A 21,203-nucleotide genomic window follows, 5' to 3' on the forward strand; every position below is an offset into this window, starting at 1 on the left:
GCCCTGTCTTGTAACTCACTTACTGCCTTTGCCTCCTGTGTGCTGGGATTAAAGATGTGTGCCACCACCTCAAAAAATAGTTTTTAAAGCATATGTGGAGGATATGAATCTTTTCCCTGACTGAGTCAATGGGAAGGCTATCAAAACTGCAAATAACCTAGGCTATACTGCTTCCATACTGCCCACCAGTGGCCAACTAGCAAATTAACAAGGATGCTTGGCAATCAGCATTGACCACAGCACACAAACAAGGAACATGGTTTCACTCGGTTGTTTACTGTTTGTGTCTTTCATTCCACTGTGGACAGAGGCATATCCAGAGCAGCAGCTCAGGGCAGATGTCACACAGCTCTTTCTCACTGCTTCTGAAGAACAGGAAGAGCATCAGTTTAGGACACAAGTTGACAATTTGAATGAAATAAATGTTTCAGGTGGATCTGCAGAATGCTGGAGCCCAAACCTAGAATAAAGTCAGGAAATTATTCTAACTAGGCATTTTTCACATATGTGAAATGCTCCAAACTCCTCCTGCATTTCATTCTAATCTGCATATCCCATGCGTTTGAAGTGAACAAATATAGTTGAGATGCAGGTGGTTTTCTTTGATACTTATATTCTCTTTTCTCCATTACTGTTATCACTCCATTTGGATGCAACACTCTTACAAAACTATATACCTTGAAAATGGAAAAGCCATTGAGTACCATTCAGTCTAGGTGCCTCCCTCTGTAGGTGAAGAGCAGAGTCTACTACAAGCCCCAGAGAAGGCTTCAGAGGACCCAAGCATCAGCTATGCTATGACAGTGTTCCCCAGTCTCAGTGGGCAGTCAGTGATAAGTCATTGAGTGGAGTAGGTGGGAGGGGTTCTGGTATCCCTTACAATCATGCCTGGATAAATTCAGAAGCTGAACCTACAATTCATGGAGGCCATAATCTGCTCCTGGCTTAATCTTAGCTGTACTTTGAAGTGAAATGGGGGAGTTTTACAAATAGTGACCCTGAGTCCCACTCTAATCAATTCTACTCCAATCAATTTTGCTTCAACCAACCCACAATGTGGCTTGTGGTTTTAACTCCTAGAAACTCCCCAGATGCTTCTCAGAATAGCCAAGTTTGAGAGACACTGGGAGTCAAAACTGGGGTTGAAGCCTGTCATACTGGGTATGATGGCTGGAGGCTGAGCCTGTCACACAGAGTGTGAAGGTTGGGGTATAAAGAAAATCATGCCTGGCCTGCAAATAGGTGTCATGTAGATCAGGGAGTCTAGATTCAGATTCTTGATTTTCATCACTGAACATTAATTAACTCCATCTTCCTCAAAGCTGCTTTATAAAGCATATGAATCTCGATTCAGTGATGATACAAAACACCTGAATTTGAGGCTCTCAGTTTGCAGTTTAATTTCTGGTTCTGAGGTTCCTGTCCTTTCCAAGTGAAAAACAAATAAAAGTCAGATGACATCTGGGACCCAAGCTGAGCCTAGAGACTTCAAATTTAAGAGAAAACAAGTCTCTTGAGTAGAAAAGGGTATACTAGGGATGTTTTATAAACAAACATTGATTTTGCTTATGTTGGCAAAAGTGTTCTCCTCTTATCTCTAGTGTTTGTTGCTCTTGTGAGCTCCCTTTAAACTCTGCCTAGTAAAGTATTGTTTCTGAAGAATTGAGAATCCGAGTAGTTCATTGCAGCCCTAGTCAGGAAATGTTAATTCTTTAATGAGTGAAAATTTAGCATTAAGATAGCAACTCTTAGATGGCCTGGCATCTAATTTAAATGTATGCACACACACACACACACACACACACAAATATATATATATATATATATATATATATATATATATATATATATATATATTATACAAAAATATATATATATATGTATATTAAACAAAGCTTGGCTTGTGTTAGTTACTTTTGTGTCACTGTGACAATACTACTCAATTAAAACAACTGAAGGGAGGAAAAGTTTACTTTGGCTCATTTTTTTTAGTTCATTATAGAGGAGAATAGTTCATCTGTCCTATTGGAATATATGTGTATGTATAGCAGAGACTGTTCACATTACAGCAGTTCAGGAAGCAGTGGCCAGAACCAGGGTGCAGGCTATAACTTTCAAAGGACCATCCCTAGTGACCTACTTCTGCTAGCCAGACCTCACCTCTTAAAGATTCTATAGTCTCATATAGTGCCACCATCTTGGAACTACACACAACACATGAGCCTATAAGGGATATTTCTGAAAAGCAGATATAAGTTGCTCTTCTCGTGAAACTATATAACTCTGAACATAATGCAACTAAGTCTAAAAATAAAAATATAGTGGAAATATAGACCAGTATAGTCTGTATTTACTCCAAAATTCTTCTACTTATATTTATTTCCATTATCTTAGATTACTCAAAAATATCCTATAAAGAAGTTATATTTTCTCAATACATAATCAAATCATAACTGTTGATTGGTCAACTCAGTCTTTCCTTCATGATAAAGATCAAACTCTGGGGGTCAGAAGAGTAATAACTTAAAGGTTATATTGGCCTGAATATCATCTTGAGGCAGTGGGAGTTTAGGAAGGGAACTTGGTAATTTGAAGTAATACTGATATTAACTGACAGGGCTATTTTGGATAGAAAATATGTAGACCAGTCTGTCTAATAGAATTTCCCTAATGTCATGCTCTTGGTCTTTATCTTCTAAACGATAAATGATAAGATATCACACAAGTGCAGAATGTGGCTATTGTGGGTTGTAAATTTTACTTAATTTTAATGTGGCCAGGGTTATTATATTGAACATTTCAAGTCTAGTGTGCATATAAATAAGTATCAGTTTGACTTGGATTTTGGCGTCAGGGTTGTGGTGATATATTATGTCACCAATATATTGTGTACTCTTATAAAGCTTATTTGAGCATCAGAGGAAAAAGCCAGCCACTATATTAAATATAGAAGTCAGGTAATGGTAGCACACATCTTTAAACCTAGCATTCCGGAGGCAGAGATCCATCCAGATCTCTGTGATTTTAAGGCCACACTGGAGAACAGAGCCAGGTGTGGTGACACATGCCTTTAATCCAAGCACTAACCATAGAGGCCTGGAAGTCTGTACAGACAGACAGGAAGTGATGTAGCTGGGTAGAGAGAGGAAGTGAGATGCAGAACAAAAAGGCATATAGGCTTGGGTATACAGGAAGTAGGTCTCTTTGGCTGAGGATTTCCAAGTGGTAAGAATATGGCTGGCTTCTTTCTGCTTTGCTGATCTCTCAGATTTTACTCCAATATCTGGCTCCAGGTTTTTTATTAATAAGACCATTTAGCAATTTGTCTTACACAGGGTATTGAGTTAATTTGCAAATTTTACTATTTTAAGCCTTAGTTTTCTTCTGTATAATTGAGTATAATAATACCTGCCTCATAGTTTTGATTAGAGGATAAATAGGATATTGTATGGGAAGACCTTAGCATGGCATTACCTAGCTCACAGACATTCTTGTAGATATTTGCTATTATAAAAACTTGCTAAGGATATCTAGTTCCTCTTTATCTTGGAGCACTCTTACCTATGTCCAGAAATTCAAATCAAATTCTGTCATGAGACAGAAGTTACAGGAAACCAAATTCTATGTGAGGGTTCCTTGCCTGTGAAGTCAATTGTAGATGTAACCAACAATCTTATTAAATAAGAAACACAGAACCAATGCAAAGAAGAAAGCCAAGAGATCAGAGCTAAGAGCCTTACCCACCTGCTGCAGCTAACCTCTTTAGCCAAGAGACCTCTCCGAAAGAGACCTACTTCCTGACTGTTTGTCTTTATATAGACTTTCTCTTCTGCCTTCTCATTGGTTGTAAATCCAAACACACGACTGCCTTGTCACTGCCTGTATGTACAGCCCTCCAGATCTTCTAAGGTATTGAGATTAAAGGCGTGTGTCTCCAATGTTGGCTGTATCCTTGAACACACAGAGATCTACCTAGCTCTGCCTACCAAGTGCTGGGATTAAAAGGTGTGCGCCACCACCACCTGGCTCTTGCTATGGCTCTAATAGCTCTGACCCCCGGGCAACTTTATTTATTAATATACAATTAAAATCACATTTCAGTACAAATAAAATATCACCATAGTCAATACCATTTTGTATTAGCCAATCAATACCATACTACAGAGATCAGTGTAATGTCCTGGAAAATTTGTCATTGTCTTTCATATATTTCATATATTGCTCCTTCTGAATCATTTTTTGGTGAGCTAGCAGGACATTAATAATTCTGGTCAGATGTATGCTGTGGGATGTTCTGTATGCTGTGAATATGTGTTGCTCTGATTGGTTGATAAATAAAACGCTGATTGTCCAGTAGCCAGGCAAGAAGTATAGGCAGGATAAGCAGACAAGTGCTGCAAGCTGCAGGAAAACATAATGAATTCAGCTACTATCACAAAAGCTACTGCTTGGAAAAGTCAAGGACTTCTCCAAAGGTCAAGCCATGGCTTAAGAAGTCTTGGTGATATTTTAGCTTTTGTATATATATTAGCTGGTTCCTACAGTGATTTTCTTGTAATGCTATGCGTGCTTCCAAGAACTCTTTACAGTGTATTTATATAAAATACCTATCAAGCATCCAAGGCCAAATGAAACAACACCTGTCTCCTAGGTCAGGTGGATAGTTTTATTTCTTGTGCAATCTGAGACCCTCCTTTTCTATCACTAACATTATAGCTTCCTAACTTCTTACCTAACTGAGCACATAGATCCCCTTCTTGATATACTAACCGATCAGCTCTCAATTGGCCTCCTCCCTTAACCACTCCATTTTCAGGTTGTAAAAGAAAGCCTGATGGTCACTGCCTGAGGAAAATCCTTACCTGTATGACCCTGTAAGAATTCAAGCCTGATGATCTGGCTGGAGGTGGAGGATTGCTATTGCTTGAGTATATAACTGGATACCCTAGAGAACTAGGGGAGGTAAAGAATTGAGGGTTATAAGGAGATTCAGAGGAGGAATTTGAGGGATGAAACTTGAGGATGAGACAGAGAAGAGAAATGAGAATGGAAGAACTAGATGGGTAAGAACTGGAGAGGAACAAACTAGATGGGATGAACTATATTGAGGGCTAGAAGAGAGTCCTAGAAGAATGAGATGGAAGATGAGGAAGAGCCAGATGGGGAAGAACAAGATGAGAAAGAAGGAGATAGGAGAGAAGCTGAGATGGGAAGAACTAGATGCATGAGAACCTAGATGGGGCAGAACTAATATGAGAGAATTAAGATAGAACTTAGAGAGGACAGCAGATACATGTAGAGAGAAATCAGGCAAGAAAGGAGGTAGGCATGAGAGCAGAATAGAAGCTATGCAGAGAGAGAACTGACACAGAATAATAAAGTGTATGGACTAAGGAGTTTTGTGTACATAGATTCATTTCCTATTATCAAAAATTAATTATCAGCTTGTTGTAGATTCTTCCCGGGCCCTGGGAGGGCACTATCAAGGGACTGGACCCCAATAGTGTAGCTAGAGTTTTCCTGCCTTGCCCACAGTTAGGACAAATCTCTGTCACCCGCCAGTCCCACAGCTGCTCAGACCCAACCAAGTAAACACAGAGACTTATATTGCTTACAAACTGTATGGCCGTGGCAGGCTTCTTGCTAACTGTTCTTATAGCTTAAATTAATCTATACCTTGCCACATGGCTCGTGGCTTACTGGTGTCTTCGCATGCAGCTTGTCATGGTGGTGGCTGGCAGTTTCTCTGACTCAGCCTTCCACTTCCCAGAATTCTTCTCCTCCTTGTCCTGCCTATACTTCCTCCTGCCTGGCCACTGGCCAATCAGTGTTTTATTTATTGACCAATCAGAGCAACAGATTTGACATACAGACCATCCCACAGCACAATAGTCCTTGATAGACAAGGAGAATTCTGGGGAAAGGAAAGCTAAGTCAGGAGACATCAGCCTGCCATTCAGGGAGCAAGCATATAATGGCACATAGGTAAAGCCACAGAACATGTGACACCATATAAATTAACATAAATGGGCTGAGTTTAAATGTAAGAGCTGGTCAGTAGTTAGCCTGAGCTAATGGCTGAGCAGTTTTAATTAATATAAGCCTCTGTGTATTTACTTGGGTCTGAGTGGCTGCAGACCAGGCAGGGCACAGGAAAACTTGCAGCTACAGATGTAGACTCTATAACTCAGGGGAAACTAGGAGAGCAAGTGTAGTTTTAAATCTCCACTATGGATTTCAATATAATATGACAAATTAGGAGAAACACATAAGAATTAACTTATCAAGAACTAAAGGAGCAATACACAATGAAAAGCCCCAACAAGGCCACATGGGAAAATATTTACTTAGGTACAGAAAGGAAATTGTTCTTATATTACCCTCTCCTTTCATCTACATCTAGAGTCTCACTCTCAGATGTGCCTGTGAGAAGGGAATTAATTAGTCAACCCTAAGTCTGCTTTCCCCTCCCATGGAAGATAATGAGTATCATGGCTAGGATAGGAATGCTTTCTTCAGTTCTCCTTCAAGAGGATGAGGGAACTTGGGCAGAACTTTCACCCTTCTTGAAGCAGATGTGGAAACATTTAGAGAAGGTAATATGTAATATGGTACACTAACCATCCATAGCAACATTCAGCATCCTTGTAATCATTCAACAGATATTTATGGAGGCCTGCTGTATTCAAGATGTTAACCTATGCCACAAAATAACTCCTAATTTTATGAGATTCACTATTTAAAGAAAAAAATGTAGTAATATAGACAAAGTCACATTAGTTTCTAAGAATCACTGTGAATGACACAGAGACTCCAAGAGCAAAAGGAAGGTGGGCTACACAGTCCAAGAATAGAAACCTAGAGAAAGGAGTTCTGGGGAAAGTCCTGTTGCATCCAAGCAAGAGTTGGCTCACAGTTAAATGGAATATAGAGTAGAAATTCTCTGCAAATGTGCAGAGGTAAAATAGAGCAAGGTGTGGTCCATTTACCTAAAGTGACACAAAAATTAGATGAATTGATAGATGCATTACAGATATATAAATACACAGACAAACAGAGACAAACAAGGATGGATGGATGGATGAATGGGTGGATGGGTACATGGACAGATAGACACTGTATGAATACAGGAATGGGAAGGGAAGGAGAAGTAAGGGTGGAGAGGGAAAGGAGGAAGAGAAAAAATGAAAGGAAGGATGATACGAGGAGAGAATAGGATAGGAGAGAAAAGAATAGCCTTTTAAGGAGCATTGCAGTTTACACAAGTCACAGAAAGCTGCCTTCTGGTCACAAATGTTAAGTCTGTGCCATCTAAAATGGATCAATTATAGCCTAACTACTAGAAATAATGAACATAACTGGGCCCTACAGAGGCAGTCAAAAGGCACATCCCTGAAGAAAAGATCTATGGCCACCAGAGTAGATGTCCCACACAGAACTGACCTGAGTCTGGTGTTTCTAAGTCCAGATGCCCAGGTATTTACTCTGTGCTCCGACCAACTTTGCCAACCTTCAAGTCTCTCCTTTTTTGCCAAGTAAGCCCAAACTCATCTCACTAACTTGAGTGCTTTAACTAGCACCTGGATAAAAGTATCCATTTCTTGCACATTTTCATCCTGAATTACTTCTCCCATCCAGTTTTCAGCAGCTCTTCTCCCCTGAGATTCTTGCAATAGAATGAACAGATTTCATACTCAAGTGAACAATTACTTGTTTATTAGCACTGTTCATGACAAGATGTTTATCTATAGTTCGCAAACTTGCTTTCTTATGGGACCTATGTTGCTTACAAAAGAATATTCTCCTCCTCCTTCAAAGTAACTGCCATACTTCAAAGGGTCAAATAGTACTCTTTTTATATTAAATTCCTTCTACTAAGGAATAAATAAAAGATTACAATGGAAAACATCACTAATTCAGAGGATTCACATTTAAAATTATTTATTCTTTAACAAAGATTTATTGAGAAGCTACTATTCTGGTACAAGGACTATAATAGACACAAGTTATCTTAGAACAATGTAAAAGTCTAAATACAGAAGCTAGAGAGGTAAACCCAGTCACAATGCAGTGATGCATGTTCCATGGGCACATAAGAAGGCTTCCAAGACCAGGGCTAAGCTGTCTAAACTGTCTTCTGATGTGGCTAAATGAGAACATGAGCCTCAGAGTGAGCTTTCTAACATCTACTAGTTACATCAGTGCAAAGGGCACATGCTTTAGAATCCAATGTTAATATCTAACCCCATAACTTTCAGGCATACTCAAGATACATAAGATCCATTTTTCTGTTCTGTGATCCCTAATTTTATCCCTTCCTTATTCAACCTACTGTTGATTATTCTAGAGTAGGAAAGATTTATTTTGGCATGAAAGATAATGGTAGAGAAGAACAGCTAATATCTTGGTGGCCAGGAAGCATAGAAAAAAATGACTGCTTTGGTTGGTTTTCTTTTTTTCCTTTTTTATTCCATCTTGGTTCTGTCGTGGAATATTACTTTAACTATGTAAAGACATGTTGCATTTGTTTAACTTTGTAAAGATGTGTTGCATTTGTTTATGCTGTGTTTAACTATGTAAAAATGTGTTGCTTTGTCTGCCTACAGCATCTGATTGGTCTAATAAAAAGCTGAATGGCCAATAGCTAGGCAGTAGAGGGATAGGCAAGGCTGACAGGCAGAAAGAATAAGTAGGAGGAGGAATCTAGGTTCAAGAGAAAAGAGAGAATGAGGGAGGAAGAGAGGGAGATGCTCTGGGCCAGCCAGCCAGGCAGCTGCCAGTCAGCCAGACATGGAAGAAGTAGGAAAAGCAGGAAATAGAGAATGAAAGAAAGGTAAAAAGCCCGGAGGCAAAATATAGATGAAGAGAAACAGGTTAAAATAAGTTATAAGAGCTAATGGGACAAGTGTAAGATAAGGCTGATCATTCATAACTAATAAAGAGTCTCCATGTCTTTATTTGGGAGCTGGTTGGTGGCCCAAAGAAAGCCTACGATAGGCTCCTAACCTGTAGGATGGTGCTAACTACTTACAGGACAAATCTTCCCCCTTTTGATGAGTCTCGCTATAAATGCCTTCACAAACTTACCTAGAGGAGGGATTTACTACGTTCTTCTAGGCACTTCTCAATCCAATCAAGTTGACACTATAAAAACTTATTAAATCCAGAGTATTCACAGAAACATGGTTTTGAATCTTTTGTTGGTGATGGCTTGTGGAGACTGTGGTGGAAGAGTCAGGCTGAAGACAAAGTTGTGGCTAGTGCTGTTTCAAGAATATAACAGACATTATCTCAGATAGACAGGCTCTGAATGAAGATATTAATGGCTTGAAATGTGATGAGGGAAGTTGGATGATCATGAAGACTTGGACTTAGGGAGAGGTTGTGTCAGGATGTTCTGTGTAGCACAAGTTGGTTGAAGGAAAAAGGCACTCCAAGATGAAAATTTAAGGCCTATGTGGCAGCAGGAAGATTCAGCCTCTCTGGTGGACTGAACCCCCTGAACAGCCATACAAAGGCATATTTATTGATTGTTACACAAAGTGTTTCTTCATACCAAGGTCCCTAGCCTAACTTACATGTCTTACTAAAGGAAAGCATCACATGCCCTCACAACTTTAGTCCTTTATCATTTGCAATACACAGTAATACAAGAAAAAGCCTCAGGTGTACCTGGGGTGTCTTGTGACCAAGGTCATAGTATGGCAATAATGTCCCTTCAGTAAAACAAATGATGGAAAACAATATTTTCCACAAGGATTCTTCAAGGTCAAAGTACTTCTAAAAAACAGCTGTTTGTTTTGGATACAGTGACTCTGCTAAATTCCCACCACAGGTATGGGAGTCAAGCTTGACCCTCAACCCAGTGAAATGAAGAACACTGACTTCAGAATGTGGAAGGATGGTTTCCACTTTTAAGATAGGTTTAGTTAGAAACCATAAGGAAAATCTAGCAGTAGAGGAAACTGGGTGGGGAATACTGGCAGGGCACTAAGAAGAGTGACTGAATAGAGATGTACACCTGGAGTTATGGGCAATGGATGCCTCAGACAGAAATTAGAGTAATGCAAGCAGCTAAAGAACAAGGAAATTTGCTAGGAAAGGCAGAAGTGCTTTTGTACTGAAAATACATAGCAGCCTAGGGAAGAGGACCCTGAAAGGAAGAGAAAGTAAAGTGTCAGCAATGACCAATGCTGCAAAGACTCGCAAAAGACATGGGTAGACAACAGAATATCTACAGCATTATGATGGTTTCAGAATGGCATACCACTCAACTCCTGTCTGCTTCTTCCTTGGTGATCTGTTGAAAAGGGATGTAAAGAAACTTTTCTTCTTTGTCCCAGAAAAGCACTACTTTCTTTTTGTCCCCATGTTTGGTCTCTTTAGAAAGTATGAGACTAATCTATGCCCCTTTCTGAACAGCAACATAGGAGACATGAATGGGGGAGGGGAAACTGTAAAATAAATAAATTGCATATGTCCTAGAAATGATTGGCTCATAACTGTCTGTAATAAGATCTGGTGCCCTCTTCTGGCCTGCAGGAATACAATGAGGCAGAATACTATATGCATATAAATAAATTTAAAAAAAGAAAAAAAAAAGCAAATTGGGGAGGAAATAGTTTATTTCATCTTACACTTCGATGTTGCACTCCATCACCGAGGGAAGTCAGGACAAGAACTCAGGCAGAGCTGAAGCAGAGACCATGGAGGCTGGCTCTCTCATGTCTAGCGCATGTCTAGCTAGCATTTTTTGTATGGGCCAGGCCCACCTGCCTAAAGATAGTACTTCCCACAATCAAGACAATACTCCACAGACCAATCTGATCTAGGCAATTCCTCAACTAAGTTTGCACTTCCCATAGAGACTCAGAATTGTGTTACATTGACAACCAAGATTAGCCATCTCATGGTACAAAAACTGCTACATATGTAATTATTGTTTTTTTTTTATTTTATATAATGAATTATAATTATAATATGTAATTAACTGCAAAAAAGAGAGTATGAGACCAGCCTTGTGGTTTTGAGAGCTTGGTTTACTTGAGATGGAGACACCTTATTAAGAATGTTTCCAGAGGATGTGGCTGAATCCTTTGTGAGGAAAAGATAAAGGTCATTGATTCTGGGGTAGATAGTAGCTCAAATTCTTGGAGACTCTGAAGCCTGAGAAAGGAATGGTGTGCAACCTCTGAGGAGTCTCAGGACTGTTCCTGAGGATAGCTAGTAGGGAGGAAGCAGAGCTTCCTAAGTGCTCAACAGAATTTAGGACAGGCCACCTAGGCTGTAGCACAGGCTGAAACCCCTTTCCTGTACAATTAGAATGAATCATAATTTAATTTTATTAGAAGTACTATTGTAAAATGAGGATGCTGTTATTAATTTTACAATATTAAAACATAAATGAAACATTTTTATCTGAGTCTTTTTAAACCCCATCAATCTTGAGTGTCTAAATAGATGGGAAAAAAGAGGAAATAGGAGAGCTAGAAAAATGGGGGTTGGGCAAATGTCTCAATTCCTCTCTGATCCTTCTGTTCACATTTTTGGGACAGAATGAAAAGCCAACCTAATGATCTGGTGGAGCAATAGACACTGTCCCCTCAGTGGGCATGTGACTTCCTCTTTCAGGATGATATGTCTCTGTGTGGTTTCTACAGTCTTACAAAACTGTGGTTTTATGATTTTTAGTTTTCATTTCTTATTATTCAGAGTAAATAAATTTTGTAAGAAATCCAGATCCCCTTTTCTAATCATAAAGGATACTGTGAGAGCTGTCCAGGTGCCCTTTTCATGGCCAAGGCACTTGCCACTCCCTTGATTACCATGGATGGGGCTGCTGAGACTTGGAACTACCTGTCCAAGCTATGCTATTTCTTATCAAGTGGCTTAATATGGGAGCTGATGGAAAGGCTTTGTCCAACACCCAAATTTAGAACACTCCTCAGGGCCATTTTATCTCTACTGTTCCTTATAGTATTAGCTGAACACTGGTTGTTACTACATTATGACCCCCTCTCTTCTGCCTGATTTTTGCCTCATTCTGTCCCATATAGGGAAGACTCTGACCAACTCTTGGAGCCCTGGATTCCCAGGAATCTAAATGATCTGGTTCTTGGTTTAAATTTTTCTCTTTCACTGAAAATCACAGATGTCAATAGATGATAAAAATGTTACCACTTGGACTTCTGTGACTTTTTCTTCCCCTGTCCCATCTCTGGTATACCAAAATATAATCCTCCAAAACTCACAACATGTGGGTATGTATTCCTGTAAACTACTATTTAATAACAAAGAGCCAAGCCAGCAGAAAAAAGATTGTTTCCTAAAAGCAGTTTTGGTACTTTTCCCATTAAGGACTATATGACAGAATAGATGCTATTTGAAAGTTTCACCACTGTATATTCTTTTTTATAAACATTTCAAATTTTCTATAATGTAATGTTTACCAATTAAAATTAGATGGCTAGAAAATCTATGAAAACAAATATTTCAGAGACAGTTATAAGAAACAGATTCAAATATGACAATTCCAAACAATCTAATATCTATTCTGAATGTCAAGTTAGGATCTTGATACCTGACACTGGCCAGCACTCTTCATCTCAGCATCCAAGTATTTTGTGTAACTTGAACTAGACACTAAATATAAAGAATTCTTAACTAGGAAAGAGTATGAATGACTAAAGAGAATAAGAAGAACTCTAAATGATACAGGAATAGTGCTACAGGTAGCACCTATTGCATGTAGATTGATGTAGAGAACCCAAGGAAGGAATTAACTTTGAACTTCCTCCCAGGTTCATATATCTTGTTGAAGAAGGATTTGTTGTGAGTCACTAAGTGGTTAACAAGGGTGATAAGTTACAACAGGTTAAGTTTGGAGAACATGAAACTGCCTGAAATATACAAGTGAGAGTCACAAGACAGTAGATTCCCTAGGTATTGTTCATGCCTCTGTGTTATTTCTTGAATATAAAATGTCCCCAGAAGGCTCATTATGTTGAATTCTTGGTGCCAGATGTTGATGATGTTTTGGGAGGTGGTGAAAACCATTTGGGAAATGGGTCTTATTAGAGAAAGCAGGTCACTGGAGCTGTGCTTTTGAAGGTCTGTCCTTCCTCTCTCTTCTCTCTGCTTGCTATCTACCATGAGGTGAAGAACCTCCTTGACCACATACTTCTGCCACCATGATATTGAGACCAAATACATAGAACTAAGCAATCATGAACTGAACATTCTTGTTGTATGACATTCCCTGGGAAAAGATGATAAAGTGTCTGTTTTATCCAAATAAGTCAATGACAACAGATCAAGAAAATTATCCCACTGAAGTGTAGCTTGGTAAACCAGAGAATTTATTGGGATTACTTACGGGAACATGGTTGAAGGGACTATCTAGAGAAACTTGGATGACTCAGGCAGCCATATTACTGAAAATTCCACACCACCATGGGCAATAAAAGTTGTATCATTGGAGCTTCCTGAACAATTTGTGGGCCCCTCCATTGAAGAGTCTCCTTTCTCCCAGAGAATGTGTGCTGTTTATGCTTCCTCAGGGGCGAACCACCAGTTTCATGGGCTTCTGAATGACATGTTTCTTATGAGTTTCATGAGTCTTCTGCTCCTCCCAAATGTTTCAATTTGCAGGAAGCAGCTATACAATATCTTTGACACCATAACCAAAATAAAAAATTCCTTTGTTCTGCTTTGTGGCTGTTTCCTTCATACGAAAGTTCACATGTTAAGGAAAACAGAAACTTTGAGAATTATTAAGTGCCCATCCCCAGCAGTATCAAAAGGAGTAAACAACTTCTGGTAGAGGAAACTCTGACCATCTTACTACAGAGAAAAGAAATCTTCTGACTAGCTTCCTCAAGCTGTGCAGAAAGCTCCAGGGTTGCAGCTTTTGTGAGTCATGCAGCTGCTTTTGAGTCATCCCTGATTCTTGTAACTCCTCACCCATATTCCTGTTAGTAACAACAAAAAAACGGTGTTGGTTTATCAAATTGTACATTGTTTCAGTCTTTACTTTGGTCTGTAATACGTTCTCTTTTTTGGGATGAAGAGATGTGTTTGTGTTGTGTCTTCCCGGCAACTGTATTTTTTTGAAAAAGTGGCTGGTATGTTTTGCCAAGAAATATGTTTCTCAGATGCCAGAAAAATTTACTGAGAGGTTACCTATTCTAGGTGTCAGCAAAATTCAGTAAGAAGACACCCATATGATGTATTGGTCTGTTGTCTTTTGCTATAATAAAGTGCTCAATGATGGGTACCTTATAAAGAAAAGAGTTCTATTTAACTCATTGTTTTGGTATATATTAATTCACTCTTAGACAAACTTACTGGGACTCTATGTAAACTGCATCAATGCCTTCCTAATGATCTTTCACTCTCTTCTTCCAACTTCACCTCACTGAAACCAAGCTTCAAACACATGAAGGTTTGGGAGACACAGACTGTATCCAAATCACAGTATGGGTGCTTGCAAAGCTCAGTGAAATGTGGTCACTATAATCTCCACTCAATACTGCAAAGAATGGGTTAGTATCTGAAAGCAATATGTTGATGATAGGGACAGTATATACTTTGTTTTTAAAATTGAGAATATGTCTGTTTATTTTAAACAGTTACTGCTAAAATTATGACCTAGGATGTGCTTTCAGTACCCTTGATATAAAAACTTTGTGAGAAAGAATGGGGCAACTTGAAGATGGACTTATCTGTCCTGCCAGCCAGTTTCCAAATAACCACACAGAGACTTAATATTAATTATAAATGCTCAGCTGATAGCTCAGACTAATTTTTAGCTAGCTCTTATAACTTAAATTAACCCATCTCTATTAATCTGTGTGCTGCCCCGAGGCTCATTTACCTGATGTATGTACTTCCCATCCTGCTCACTCTGCATCTCGTGGCATCTCCTTGGACTCTGCCCTTTTTCTCCCCAGCATTCTTTCTGCCCCCAAAGTCTTACCTAACCATCGGCCAATAAGCTTTTTACTAACAATGAGAGCAACACATCTTCACAGTGTACAAAAGGATTAGTCTACAGAAGCAATTGGTGTTATTTATTGGACTGATCCTTTGCTGCTTCTTTGCCCATTCTCTCAACAAGGCTGCCTCTTGCTACTGAACCACCATTGTTTTGAAAAGTCTCTGAGACCTTTTAGACGTTCCAGGATATTAGGGTGAACTGCCTTGGAGCACTGGCTGAAGCATCCACCATCCATGCTTCTGTTATAGGCCTAGGTATATTTGCTGCATAGCATACAGGATGCCATAAACATCTCCACCCATGACTAAAGAGGAGATAGGGGGAGTGAGAGCATCACAGAGGTAATACAGTCTCATTCTAAATAGCCTTGAATATAAACAAAAACACTGTAAGGAGGGGAGAGGGGAGAGAGAGAGAGAGAGAGAGAGAGAGAGAGAGAGAGAGAGAGAGAGATATGGGGGTTAGGTGTGAGTGTGTAGAGGCCAGAGGTTGATACATACCTTAGTTTTGAGACAAAATCCCCCACTGAACCAGGAGCTCACCATTTCAAGTAGACTTGCTGGTCAGTGAGGTCTTGTGATTACTGCTCTGGTTATGGATCACAGGATCACCCTATCCTCCATCCCCATTCCAAGGAGGCTCTTACCATTCAGACTTCCAGGGTTAAGAATATTTGGGCCCAGCTCCCCCTTGTCCCCTAAAGGACCACTAGAAGCTGCTGCTTGGCACCTAACCCTGATTTTCTGGTGGTAGCTTATGTGGCTTCCACAGTGTCTTTTGGTAGCTTCAACCCCAGCTCCTAATGCTAGACGCCTTAGAAGCTCCAACATGGCTCAGACTAAGTATTTCTTCTTCAGGTCATTCATGGGAACAGCTCTTTCCAGCACCTGACAGTTTACCTCTGGGTCTAATGTGGTTCCACCTCCCAGGCCAAGTTCTTATTGCTTTTCTGTCTGTCCTGATCAACAGCAAGATTTTCCACACTTGGACAGTGACTGCAGTTGACATTGTACATATCTTAAGGTTACCTATGGTTATTGTAATGGTCAATATGGATTGTGAACCCTGAGATTGTATTATTTGCTGGAAAAACCTGCTTCTAATTGTGGTATGGCTCAGCCCTACCATACACCTTTAACCTAAGAGCTTTCTGCTTGAATATTGTCAACAGGATTAAATGAAGTCAACCATAGGTTAAGAGGCAGAGCAAGCAATCAATTGATAGGAAGTGAACATAATAAACCATAGAGATTAAGAAGAAGTGAGGAGTACAGATAGAGAGACACATAGGAAGTAGAGGAAGGAACATCCAGTTGGTAGAGTTTTGCTTAAGATGGCATAGGAAAAAGCTCTTTCTGGGATGCTGGTGGAGAAGAAAGCAGCTGGATGCTTTCTCTGCTTCTCTGAGCTAGCAGCCTTTCATCCCAGCATCTGGCTCCCAAGTCTTTATTGGTAAAATCAAATGATTGAGATTTAGTTAAAAAACAACACTAGAGATTTTGTTAAAAACAAGTTCATCTGCCCAGCAACTATCTGTTCTATCCTGGGCTGATATGATTCTTGTTATTGTGGTAAGAATTAGTGTTTCAAAATATCTGTTCTAATCCTTGAAATTTTTGCATTTAAAAATACCATTTTCTGGAAGTAGAGCTTAGTGTAAAACCATTTTCTGGCTATGTGAAGTTGTAAGATCAGTTCCAAGAAGTACTATATAAAGAGAACCATTCCTCAACATCACTGAAACATTTCCATAGTTTGCTATAATATATATGTTCCCACTGCAATGATATACTCTTATGATTGCAATACTCTTCATCCCCAACATTGATTTTTTTTTCAGTTGTAATGTGTTTCTTTCAGTAAACACCAGGTACTCACTGTGATTTGCCATTGTATACTATAGGAAATGTTTGGTATTTTTTTTTTTTTATTAGAGTCAGGAGTCAAGGGTCAGGGGTCAAGGGTCAGAAGTTACAGTTAGGATTAGAGGTTAGAGTTAGGGGTTAAGGTTAGGATTAGACAGGGTTAGATGTTAGGGGTTAGGCTTAAGGGTTAGGGTTTGGGGTTAGGATTAGGGATTAGGGTTAGGGGTTAGGATTAGGTGTTAGGGTTAAGCTTAGGGGGTAGGGTTAGTGTTAGAGGTTAGGATTAGTGTTTGGGTTAGAGGTTTAGAGTTAGGGTTTAGGTTTAGGTGTTTAAGCTTAAGTTATGGTTAGGGTTCAGGTTAGAGAGTTAATGTCAGGGGTTTAGGTTTATGGCTAGGGTCATATTAGATGGTTTGGGTTTGTGGGTAGGGTTATATTTAGATGTTTTTAACTGAAAGTGAAAAAATGCTTTTCCTCCTTTTTATCATCCCTCCTTCCTTTCCAAGGTGCTCTCCTCTCTTGTATCCCTTCTTTTTTCCCCACTCCCCAGTTGACTGCTTCTTTTTTTTTGATAATTATTGCTGCATACATACACGTATGTATGTATGCATGAATTTTTTTTCAGGCAGAAATGTGCTCTCCATAGCCCTGAATCATGTGTTAAGAAGGTCCCAGTTCAGGACTGGGGATTTAGCTTAGTGCTAGAGCGCTTGCCTAGCAAGCACAAGGCCCTGGGTTTGGTCCTCAGCTCTGGGGGGGGGGGGGGGAAGAAGGTCCCAGTTCAGGATTGGGTATGGTGGTACACAACTTTGATCCTAGCATTCAGGAGGCAAAGGCAGGAGGAATTCTGAGTTCAAGGACAGCCTGATCAACAGTGCTAGTTCCAGGACAGCTAGAGATACACAAAGAAATTGAATCTCAACAAACGAAAACCAACAAAAGGAAGGTCCCAATTGAAAGGATAGAATCTAAAAATGGTGTTTTGGCGACCTCTTTTGGAAAATCAGTTTTTATGCATTTTTATGGGGAAACAAAATGGTTCATAGAGGGCTGGACATGCTATCTACCTTCTGTCCTTTTTGTCAAATGCCACTGTTCAATTTTTTTTTTTTTTAAAAAAAGACAATCTTATACTGGTTCCTAGATGTATACTAACCAATACCATAGCACCACTACCTCCACTTGCCTCTCTCTCTTGTCATTTGGAGTAAGAAGACCACAATAAAAACAAAGAAAATGGTATGGGCATGCAGCCATAGTTACATCTGGAGGGAGCCCAGAGTTACAGGACTGTTCCTTTGTTTGTTTGTTTGTTTTTATCTAAATAGATGGTGTAACCCTGAAAGTCATTTTGTTTTGGCAGGTGCAGTCAAAGAGGCTACAGAAAAACTGAAGTGTAGAGGAACAGCTCAGGGTAGTAGAGAGCAGTGTGGGATGGATGCTGGAAAGATATTTCAGCAGTTGAAAGCACTTGTTCTTCCAGAGAATCTGGGTTTGGTTTTCAGTACACACCAAAGGCTAACAATTACCTGTACTTGTAATTCTGTCCCAGGAGAGGCAATGCTGTCTTCTGGACTCTGCCCACACCTGGCAAGCATGTGATGCACACACATACAAGCAGACAAAACACACAGAGACATAAAATAATAAAATGGGGGGAGGGAGAAAAAGAGCATTCCTTAGACAGAAAACCTGGGATTCCTCTATACTCAACTAGAGCCACAAAATGTCAGAATCATGCAGCTAATCAGAATTACCTGCAACTGGATATCACAGAAATGGCCTCAATTGCATGGAAAGAATTGCTTGATGGGAAATGGTAGGCAAAGTTGCTCACCATAACCATAAGAAGACGCTTTCCAAATTGATACTCAGGAACAGCAAAGTTTGGAACAAGCTGATTCTCTCTTAACGTTATCTCTTTCAGTTTTGAATTGTAGTGGTATATATTTATATATATATAGCTTAGTTGGAAGTTTTGTTTTACAAACAACACTGGTCTTAAAGGCAGGGAACTGATAGGATGTTAAAAATAAAAGGATGTTGTAAAACAGCAATAGAGTTTAAGACTACAGTTGTATTTTTAAGCAAAATAGATGTAGACTTTCTAGCCTACTTTTTTATTTGTTTAAATAATAGTACAGAATCAGCCACTTTGGCTTCTAAAAGATCCTATGTAAAACTTAGTTTTATTCCCCCCACTACCCCCAGCCTTCTTGGGGTTTTTCTCAGACAGGGTTTCTTTATATAGCCTTGACTGTCCTAGAACTAACTCTATATATCAGGTTGGGCTGCAAGTCAGAGATCTGCCTGCTGGGGTTAAAAGGCATGTGCCACCATCCCCTGGCTATATTTTTATATTAATATTTTAATCGCTTCTGCTCTTATCTGTCTAGTTGCTTGGGTTTCTGAGTTTCTCATGAATGTTCTCTTGGCATGATAAAGTTTAATCTTATACTTTGCATGCAGAAGGGACACACACACTATAATATCTGCAATGACATGTTCATCTTGGTTGCCAAGTACTGAAAATCATATTTTGGAACAGAAGGTTTCTTTCATGTGTATTTAGCCTGGAGCTATTTATATAAACCAGGATGTTTTACTCCCTGATATCTGCCTGCCTCTGCCCTCCTCCTTGAGTTCTCCAGCTAATAGTGGGCACCACCAAGGCAGGCAGTTTCTTCTTGGTGTCCTACAACCACAAACAATCACATTACTATTGGCTCATTATAAAATATATCATTCGTTTATGGGATTCAGGATAATGACTGAATTTCTACCATGACATCTGACAAGGCTTGTAGAGTAAGAACTTTTAGTTGGGTATTTGGAGAACAGTGTCTTAGTGTCCCAGAAGACACTGGCCTGAGTTTTCCAATGATAGTCAGTGACCTGGGTTCCCTAGCATTATCATGGCTCTGAAAGACCTTTGAACTTTTGCCAGGTAGAGGGGTGAGCATGAATCTCACCAGAGAACAAGTGCGCCTTTCGGTTATGACTAAAGTTGGGTTCCTTTTTGAGAGAGGAAATATGCTTGTGGACCAAGGCAATTATAGAAGACACTGTTCAGATGCACTAAATTCTTACTTCCACAAGGTGGCACCCCACACCTGGTATGCACATCATCACATGACCACCTTTGGCCAGAAGAGAGCACAACAACACCCTCCTTCTGTATGTATATATATTTCCCTTCCCCCAACCAATAGCTTAGGAACCTATTGGAAAATGAAATAATACTGGTCTAAAAGAAAAAAAAAAAAGAAACATATTGATAAAATGACTCCTAATGATATTTTGATATACTCATAGATCAATTCTCTCATCAGCCACCATCAGAGAAGCTTCTTCCTGTAACAGAAGAGAACAAATACAGAGACCCACAAACAGACATTGCACAAAGAGTGAGAGCCCTTGGAACACTCAGCCCCCAAAATGGGATATTTCCATGAAATCCATGCCCTCAGAGCTCAGGGAACCCCATGGAAGAGGAGTCTGAAAATAGTTTATGAACCTGAGAGAATGGTGGACACCAAGAAAACAAGGCCTGCTAAATAAACATAGCAAAGCTTTTATGGATTCACAGAGATTTAAGCAGCATGGACTGGACCTATATGGGTCTGCACTAGGTCCTCCAAGTATATATTATGGGTTCCAGTTTAGTATTCTTATGGGATTCCAGAGTGTGTGAACAAGTGGGTCTCTAATTCTTGTGCCTTCCAATGGGATCTTCTCTGATAACAGCCACGGTGCAGATGATGCTACATCCAGAACAGCTTCAAAGCAACTAGCTGAGATGATGCAGCCTCACAGACTACTACAGCCAAGATTTAACCATAATTGTAAATTTTCTCAGGATCCCCATAAGATTGTCAGCACCTCCAATCAGCAGGAAGTAGTATGAAAAGCTATACCCAAATTCCCAAAATATTGTTTATGTTTGTTTTATTTAAAGGGTATTGATTATAAATGCAATCTTTTTCTAAAGAAAAAAGGGGGATATGATATAGAAATGATAGAAAGGGATAGATTATTGAGTCTACTTTGATACAAAAAATAACTGTTAATCTCAAAATACTTAACATTGGTATGGATTTTGGTTTATTGATACAAACATAAAGTTAATGTTGTTATACTGTATGTGTATTTCTACTCTTGTTTAAGGTATTATATTTATGCAACTCATTTAAAATTGTAATATATTGCTGTGGGACGGTCTGTATGTCAAATTGCTCTGATTGGTCAATAAATAAAACACTGATTGGCCAGTGGCCAGGCAGGAAGTAGGTGGGACAAGGAGAAAGGAGAATTCTGGGAAGCGGAAGGCTGAGGCAGAG

At 39.5% G+C, this 21,203-nt stretch overlaps 1 long non-coding RNA gene across 1 annotated transcript in view; it reads left to right on the forward strand.

The window, feature by feature from the left end:
* The first annotated feature begins 1,880 nt into the window (after positions 1-1,880).
* LOC143274390 (uncharacterized) overlaps positions 1,881-21,203 on the forward strand; it is a 34,558-nt gene continuing 15,235 nt past the window's right edge. The window contains exon 1 of the long non-coding RNA XR_013053039.1: positions 1,881-21,060. This is a non-coding gene — a long non-coding RNA (uncharacterized LOC143274390). The remainder of the gene's footprint in view (positions 21,061-21,203) is intronic.

The sequence above is a fragment of the Peromyscus maniculatus genome, chromosome 7 (assembly GCF_049852395.1).
Source record: "Peromyscus maniculatus bairdii isolate BWxNUB_F1_BW_parent chromosome 7, HU_Pman_BW_mat_3.1, whole genome shotgun sequence".
NCBI classification, from domain to species: domain Eukaryota; kingdom Metazoa; phylum Chordata; class Mammalia; order Rodentia; family Cricetidae; genus Peromyscus; species Peromyscus maniculatus.